Source organism: Colius striatus, chromosome 4 (assembly GCF_028858725.1).
Source record: "Colius striatus isolate bColStr4 chromosome 4, bColStr4.1.hap1, whole genome shotgun sequence".
Lineage (NCBI taxonomy): Eukaryota > Metazoa > Chordata > Aves > Coliiformes > Coliidae > Colius > Colius striatus.
The window spans coordinates 51,616,943-51,625,162 of NC_084762.1; the positions used below are offsets into that span (position 1 = coordinate 51,616,943).

At 41.4% G+C, this 8,220-nt stretch overlaps 1 long non-coding RNA gene across 1 annotated transcript; it reads right to left on the minus strand.

The window, feature by feature from the left end:
- Nucleotides 1-5,445: 5,445 nt before the first annotated feature.
- Nucleotides 5,446-7,006, minus strand: LOC133625316 (uncharacterized). Its single transcript, XR_009818631.1, has 3 exons — nucleotides 6,974-7,006; nucleotides 6,216-6,304; nucleotides 5,446-6,103 (listed from the first exon to the last, which is right to left on the minus strand). It is a non-coding gene; the product is annotated as an uncharacterized LOC133625316 (long non-coding RNA).
- Nucleotides 7,007-8,220: the final 1,214 nt, after the last annotated feature.

The following is an 8,220-nucleotide window of genomic DNA, read 5'->3' on the forward strand; positions in this document are numbered from 1 at the left end:
TGCTTTGATTCATCTTCTGTAGGTGACTTCCTCTCCACTGTTTGCACACAGACACAGACTGTGTGCCTATTTGATTTACTCAAGTTAGACGAGTAATGTCAAATGAACTAAAGATTTCTCCAGACTAGACAGGGGGATTCCAGTGTATTCCTCTCTCTTAGTTTCCTTTTTTTTGGCCTGGAAAGCAAGTTACACAGAATTTGTATTTAAAATATATGTATTCCCTTCTGTATACGAGAAAGGTATATAAAGACTGGACATGATATCTTATCAGAAATAATAAGAAAGTTTTTTATTATTATCCTCAACTGTGCTAAGACTTTACCACAAAGATTTTAGGAATTATTTTAGACACTCAGCTCCTTTACTCTTTAGATAAATCTTATGCTCCTACAACTGATGCACCCAGTTTAGGGGATGAAAGAAGACAAAAAGCACTTCCTCCTCAGATATGGTTGTTGCCTTTCTATGTATTTCCTCTGGGAGAAGTAAACTCTCTGAGGGATCATTTTTCCAGTGAATGATTGCAAGGAGGAAAGGGAGGGCAAAGTAGAATGTGTCCTCGTGTGCAAGGGAATTACAGTGTATAGATAGGAAATGACACAGGAGTGTTTGGATATAGAGTCTAATATCCCCTCATCAATCACTCTTACAATGACAACTGGTTACTAGGATTTTTTTAATAGCTGTAGCCCGCCTCCCTTGCTTCTCTCCTCTTGAAGTCTGCTGTTGGTAGCGTGTAATTGTCCATCTATGTATTTAAATCTAATTGCACAGTTTGGATGCAAAGCAAAGGAAAACAGGGAGCTCTTGATTAAAAGATGGAGACAGCTTTTGTAAACATACTGAGGAAAATATCTTGCAGCTCATGGTGTCTTCTAGGAGGAAAAGCAAGCTATGACTATTAGTAGTGTTACCACTTGTGACGAGCAGAGAGATACATAAGTATTTTTATATGTCATAATTAGGTACATGAGTGAAAGACTTTGGCATTAGAGGACTCTAATTTCAGTAAACTAAGCCATAATGAGTCTCAGAATCTGGAATGTGTATGCTAGGGAAACACAAGATGTAAATGCAGTGCACATTTTTCAGGTAGAAGTAAAAAACATTAAACAAATAACCAGGGAAAGTGATGGAATCTCAAGCAAGCTTTATAGTCAAGAACAGATATCTTTCTGAATTAGCTACTCTGTTTTTAATACATGACAAGTAAATTATTGTAATGGTCCCTCTAGCCTTAAAACACATGAATTGCTTCCTCCAGTGTAGCAATCTAACTCAGCAGGCCAAGGGGAGAAGGAGTTTATTATAGCAGCCACTGCTCAAAACAACAGCCCAAAGGAAAGGTGCTTGAGAGAAAATTGGTGCAGTAGGTTAATGAAAGGCAACAATGACCAACACAAATAGAGGATTCATCTATACTGCTCTCTATATGAGTGCTGTTTGCACCAGCCAGTGGTAGACCAGGAGAAGCATCTGGGAAATCACAACTGAGGGTGAAAACCAAGAGAAGCATCTGGGAAATCACAACTGAGGGTGAGCATTACTTCCACTGAAGCTGCTGGTCCAAGTCTTTTGTTTTGCTTGTGATATCTGTTCAGAGACATTAGCAAAGTACCACCTTTCTTGAAGGTCCAGGAAAACATATCAAGTGAAAAACCTTACAGACACAAACTCAGTTCACCACAGCCATGACAAATTACTTATTTGCAGATCTTCAAACTTTTCCAGATGGCCTCCTCCTGCAGGTTGAGCCTGCACCATATACCTTTCTGAGGTAATCAAATCTGAAATTATTTAGAAAAATGTGAAGGCTTTGAAGACTTTTCCTCAAATCTTTTCAACCTTATGGTAGAATCAGACTTCAAAATGTTTTGGAGTTTTTTCCAGAAAATCAGAAACTCTAAGGTTATGCCAACAGGAATAAACAAATGATATAATATTTTCCAGCCATTTTTAGTGATGAGCATCAAAGAAGAGCAGAAATAGCGTCCACAGTGGGAACTGGTTTTGGTAGAGATTTTTTTTAAGGATTGACCCTTTTTTTCATGGTAACTCATGATTGAATTTTAGCAGAGTTCTTAGAAGAACTGTTTCCACAGCTAATCTATGGATTTGATGTAAGCCTAAAGAGCCACGTTCATTGAAGAGAATGAAAGCCTGCTTGTCTCTTTCTTAGTAATTTCCCTACCAAACTACTGACTGTGTCACTATCTTTCTCAGCAGTTTCCTAAATCCAGTTGTACCAGTAGACTGAGGTTGATTTATTGTCCTTCTTTTAGCTTTTTGACAACTGTTAAGAAAAACAGTATTCGGTTATTTTAGAAGACGATGTATTTTACATAGATGAAACAAACAGCATTCTTAATATACAAAGTTCTTCTGTAAGTTCACTCTAGGGACCTACTTCCATTATACAAAATATTCAACATTCTTTGAACTCTTGTTTTGTTTTGTTTTTTCATATCATATAATCACAGAATGGTAGGGGTTGGAAGGGACCTTTAGAGATCATCTAGTCCAATCCCTCTGCTAAAGCAAGTCTACCTAGATCAGGTCACACAGGAACATGTCCAGGCAGGTTTTGAAGACCTCCAAGGAAGGAGGCTCCACACCCTCTACCCTGGGCAGTCTATGCCAAGGCTCTGTCCCCCTCACAGTAAAATAGTTTTTCCATATGTTTAAATGGAATTCTTTGTGTTCCAGCTTCATCCCACTACCCCTTGTCCTGTTGCTAGATATAATAGGAAAAAGGGATGACCCAATCTCCTGACACCCACCATTTATATACTTGTAAATATTAATGATATCTCCCTTCAGTCTCCTCCCTTCAGTCTCCTCTTCTCTACACTAAACAGCCCCAATTCCCGCAGCCTTTCCTCATAAGGAAGATGCTCCAGTCCCCTGATCATCTTGGTGGCCCTGCACTGGACTCTCTCCAGAAGTTCCCTGTCCCTCTTGAGCTGAGGAGCCCAGAACTGGACACAGGACTCTAGTTGAGGCCTTACCAGGGTAGAGTGGCAGAAGAACCTCCCTTGACCTGCTGGCCACACTCTTCTTGATGCATCCCAGGACGCCATTGGCCTTCTTGGCCATGAGGGCACATTGCTGGCTCATGTTCAGTTTATTATCAACCAGGACTCCCAGGTCACTCTGTGCAGAGCTGCTCTCCAGCAGATCGACTCCCAGCCTGTACTGGTGCAGGGGGTTGTTGCTCCCCAGGTGCAGGACTCTGACCTTGTTTATGTTGAACCTCATGAGGTTCCTCTCTGCCCAACTCTCAAGCCGGTCGAGATCCCACTGAATGGCAGCACGGCCTTCTGGGGAATCAGCCAGTCCTCCCAGTTTGGTATCATCAGTCAACTTGCTGAGGGTACACTCTGTCCCCTCATCCAGGTCGTTGATGAAGATGTTGAACAAGACTGGCCCCAGAACCGATCTCTGTGGAACTCCACTGGCCACAGGCCTCCAACTCGATTCTGTGCCATTGATCACCACCCTCTGGGCTCTGTCATTCAGCTAGTTCTCAATCTATCTCACCATCCAGTCATCCAAGCCACATTGCCTCCTATTGTGCACCATACGAAAGTTTTCTTGTTTCCCCATTGTTATTATCATTAGTAATAAATTTACTACTAAAATAAAAATGTTTATGTCACACTGTAATTTTTATAAACATGAGTTAAATAAAATTCTCTTTCCCAAAGAGGCTTGCCGTTAATTAACAAAAAAGATAGATACAGCTATGGTTAGATCATAGTCCAAAAGTGGGTGGTCAAAAAGAAGATAATGGCAGTGTGGCATATCCTTGCCCAACGTGCAGCACCCTGTGCATTCCTTCCTGGAGCTGCACTCCCCCAGTTGACCTGAAGTCAATGCTTGGCTGACGCACACTTGGGATTCACACACCTGTTTAGTTTGCAGTCCTACACTTCTCAGGTACGTAGTTGAAACTGTGCAAAAAGTGCTCTACCTCACTACAGTTCAGCTTATCACCTTGGATGTGGAGTACAGAAACTGGTTATGTTTCCCGAGTGACTGGCTGTTTTCTTAGGTGTGTGCTTGTACTGAGTGCACTATGAAGCCACACCTCTACATTTTCACCACTCTCATTCCCTGTCTAATTACATGTGCACTGTCATTCTCTTGAGAAACCAAGTGGATAACTTACTAATATCATGACAACTGGTTTTGTTGTTGTTGTTGTTGAAGCATCAGTTTTATATCTAGCAATCACATTTTTAGTGTTTAATCTTTGCTTCTTCTGAAAACATCCTTTATTCATCACAGTCATCCTCTCTAAATTGGAGAGACATGGATTTGACAGATGGACCACTTGGAGGATAAAGAGGTGGATAGATGGTCATGCTCAAAGAGTTGCAGTCAGCATCTTGACGTATAAGTAGAAAGCAATGTTGAGTGTTATTCCTCAGGGTTTGGTATTAGGACTGGCACTGTTTAACATCACTGCATGGACAGCAGGATTGAGTGCAGCCTCAGCAAGTCTGCCAATGACACCGAGTTGTGTCGTGTGGTTGACACCCTGGAGGGAAGGGAGGGCATCCAGAGGGACCTTGACAGTCTTGAGAGATGGGCCTGTGCAAACCTCACGAAGTTTGACAGGGCCAAGTGCAAGGTCCTGCATATGGGTCACGAAATCCCAAACACAAATACAGGCTGGGCAAGGAGTAGATTGAGATCAGCTCTAAGGAGTTCAACTGGAGTGTATTGGTGGATGAAAAAACAAATACAAGCCTGCAATGTGCACTTGAAGACTAGAAGGCCAGCTATATCCTGGGCTGCATCAAGTGTGGCCAGCAGGACAAGGGAGGTGATTCTCCTCTCTACTGTGCTCTGTGGTGGCACCCCATCTAAAATACTCCATTCAGCTCTGGGGTCCCCACAGAATCATAGAATCTTAAGGGTTGGAAGAGACCTTGAAAGATCATCTAGTGCAGCCCCATTGCCAGAGCAGGACCACCTAGAGTAGGTCAAACAGGAACTTACCCAGGTGGGTTTTGAATGTCCCCAGAGAACCTAAAAAGGACATAGAGGTGTTGGAGTGAGTCCAAAGGATATCCACAGAGATCAAAGAATCATAGAATGGTAGGGGTTGGAAGGGACCTTTAGAGACCATCTATTCCAACCCCCCTGCAGAAGCAGGTCAACTGAGATCAGATCGCATAAGAACATGCCCAGGTGGGTCTTGAAGACCTCCAAGGAAGGAGACTCCACAACCCCTCTGGGCAGCCTGTTCTACTGCTCCGTTATTCTCACAGTTAAACAGTTCTTTCTTATATTTAAATGGAATCTTTTGTGCTCCAGCTTCATCCCACTACCCCTTGTCCTGTTGTTAGACATAATAGATGATCAGAGGGGCTGGAGCACCTCTCCTATGAAGACAGACTGAGGGAGTTGGAGTTGTTTGACCTGGAAAAGGCTCCAGGGAGACCGTATAGCAGCCTTCCAGTACCTAAAAGGGGCTTGTAAGACAGAGAGGAAATTTTTACAAGGGCTTATAGTGATAGGACAAAAGTTAATGGCTTCAAACTGAAAGAGGGTGAATTTAGAATAGATATGAGGAAGAAGTTCTTTACTATGAGTGTAGTGAGGTGCTGGAAGAGGTTGCCCAGAGAAGATGTGGATGCCCCATCCCTGGAAGTGTTCAAGGCCAGGCTAGATAGAGCTTTGAGCAACCTGGTCTAGTGGAAGGTGTCCCTGCCTATGGCAGGGGAAATGGAACTAGACGATCTTTAAGAAATCTTCCAGCACAAACCATTCAGTGATTCTATGATTCATAATGGCAGAAATTGGTAACAATTTATTTTTTTTTTCAGAACAAGACACTGGTGTGAAATCCAGCATTTTAAAACGTATTCTTGTTCTTAATAGCTGCTTCCACCTTGTTTGGTTGGGTTCACGTTCTCACCCTTTGTCTTTGTGCACGATGAAACCCAAACGGTTTGGAAACATACACAGGTTGAGCGAGTACCCAGCACCAGTTTTTGCAGTGCTGTTGGATCTTCCCATACACAGAGGCAGCTGTGTCATCACGGTGCACCTTGGGAGCTGGAGCTGCAGCTGCTATGGCGAGTGGTATCTGAGAAAGCAAAGTAGACAATAGAGATCAAGGAGTTTTAAGATGCATAGTAAAAGATGTGTTAATTAAACTGGGGAGCAATAGGAACCTTAACTTTGTAGAGTGGCAATACCTTTCCTCCATGTTATGGTGACCAGACTAGAAAATTAGTTTCTTGAGATTCCAGAAGAACCAAAATCAGGTTGCTTTTGTATGAAGGACCTGGATAAAATGCAGAACTTCATAACAAACTTAAATCTCTACATTGCATAAACAATTAATGGAAACTAATAGACAAATGTTTTTGTAAGAAGTATTTTCAGAGAGAAGCTTCAATAAATGTCAAAGTGGCTATTTGCTTGCACAGAACCTCAGTTGTACATGTAATCTCAGTAATTGCTTCCTTCTAATTAGACTTGTAATAGGTACCCAACCCAGTCTAGATGTTCTTCAGCAATGTCTGAGATGTCCATGGGCCAGATTGCAACAGAAGCTGACACAGGAACAATGGAGCAATGTACAGTAAGCCTGTCTGTCATTAAGTGACCAACGCACGGGTCAGTGACATATTCAGTTCATGTACAATTTGCAACTTAAACCTAGATAAATCCCACCTGCCTGACTAAACACCCACTTATCAAAAACATAATGTTAGAAGTATAGTCACCTCAACTTTCTAAATAGCTGGAAAGAGCAATCTCAGGAGGCTCATCTTTGAGTTGTCTTAAGCAGATGACACTACTGGCTATATATATATTTGTAATGCTTTCATTAGGCAAGTGATGGGAATCTGGGTTTTGCACAGATATAAAGGAAAGCTGGTCCATACTGTAGGTATGATGGGCTCTGGGAAATGGGCTGCATTGTACCAATAGCAGAGACACAACTTACCAAATGCTGCTCATCCTCTGGTGATCCACTTCAAGACCTGTGGGGATATATTTCTTAGATTTAGGGATGCAAGAAATCTTCACCATCTGCTCTTCAGCAAAGCATTTGCAAGGCCTAGAAAAGGTGGCTGTTTCAGGTCTTCTGGTACAGTGCTCAATTGCTTCTCTATCAGGAGAATAAATTAAAAGCATGATTCATATAATTTAGGACTCTGACTTCATGGATCTGTATTCAGCCCTCCTGAAGAGGCATTTCTTGATCTCCTTGATTACATAAATTAGGGAAATCTATTTCAACTACAGAAGCAGATTTCCCCTCATGACACCTGTTCTAAAGTTCATTGAACTCAAAGCCATCTTTCTCCATAAGTTCAATAGTCTATGGGTCAGTCACTTCCCAGAGATGAAAGCATCCAGAACAACTGGATTGATAAAATAAGCTGATCTTTATTTCTAGCAACACACCACCTTCATCCTTAATGGGGCATAATGACTGCTATTTACAGGGAAGGCTGACTCTTGATTAAAAGAGAAGTTTAGTAGTCATTCTTAGAAGGTATGCACTTATTTTGTTGTGTAAGTCCCCATTGTTCAGTAGTATGCCAGTGAATGACCTGGAGAAGGTGACTAATGAGCAGCTACTTGCTGTTTCTCATAACAGAATGCATTCAGTGAAATAACCTGTCCTCATGTTTAAAACAACAGAAGAAAGACCTTTTTCACATTGCACATAACTAATTATGAGGAACTCATTGCCAGAGGATGTTTTGGTGTTATAGAAGTGTTAAAACAAATTAATGGAAGAAACCTGCATCAAATACTATTAGACACAGCCATATGGATGTAATTTCCAGCTCATGAAATTCCTAACCACCAATGACTCTTTCCTGTGAGTTCCTTTCTGAACTTAACTGTTATGCCAAGCAACTGCTGTTGGTGACTCTGAAAGGCAAGGTGTTAGGTTAGAAGGAACTTTGGGCTGATGTCTATGGCTAGTGATGTGATATGTCATTATCTCCACCTCATATTTTTATTAATCCTCAAAAATCCAGCATTCAAGCATAGGATTTGTAAAGATCTTTGGCCAGATATAATGCTTTATATCCTTTGTCTGCAATGTAAAAACAGTTCAGATGCCTACATTACCGGTGCTTATACAAAATCAGAAAATAATAATGCCATTGTATTAAAAAAGATGAAGTGTAATATGTCATGTAAATAAAATGTAAAACAGAAGTATTTTGTTAT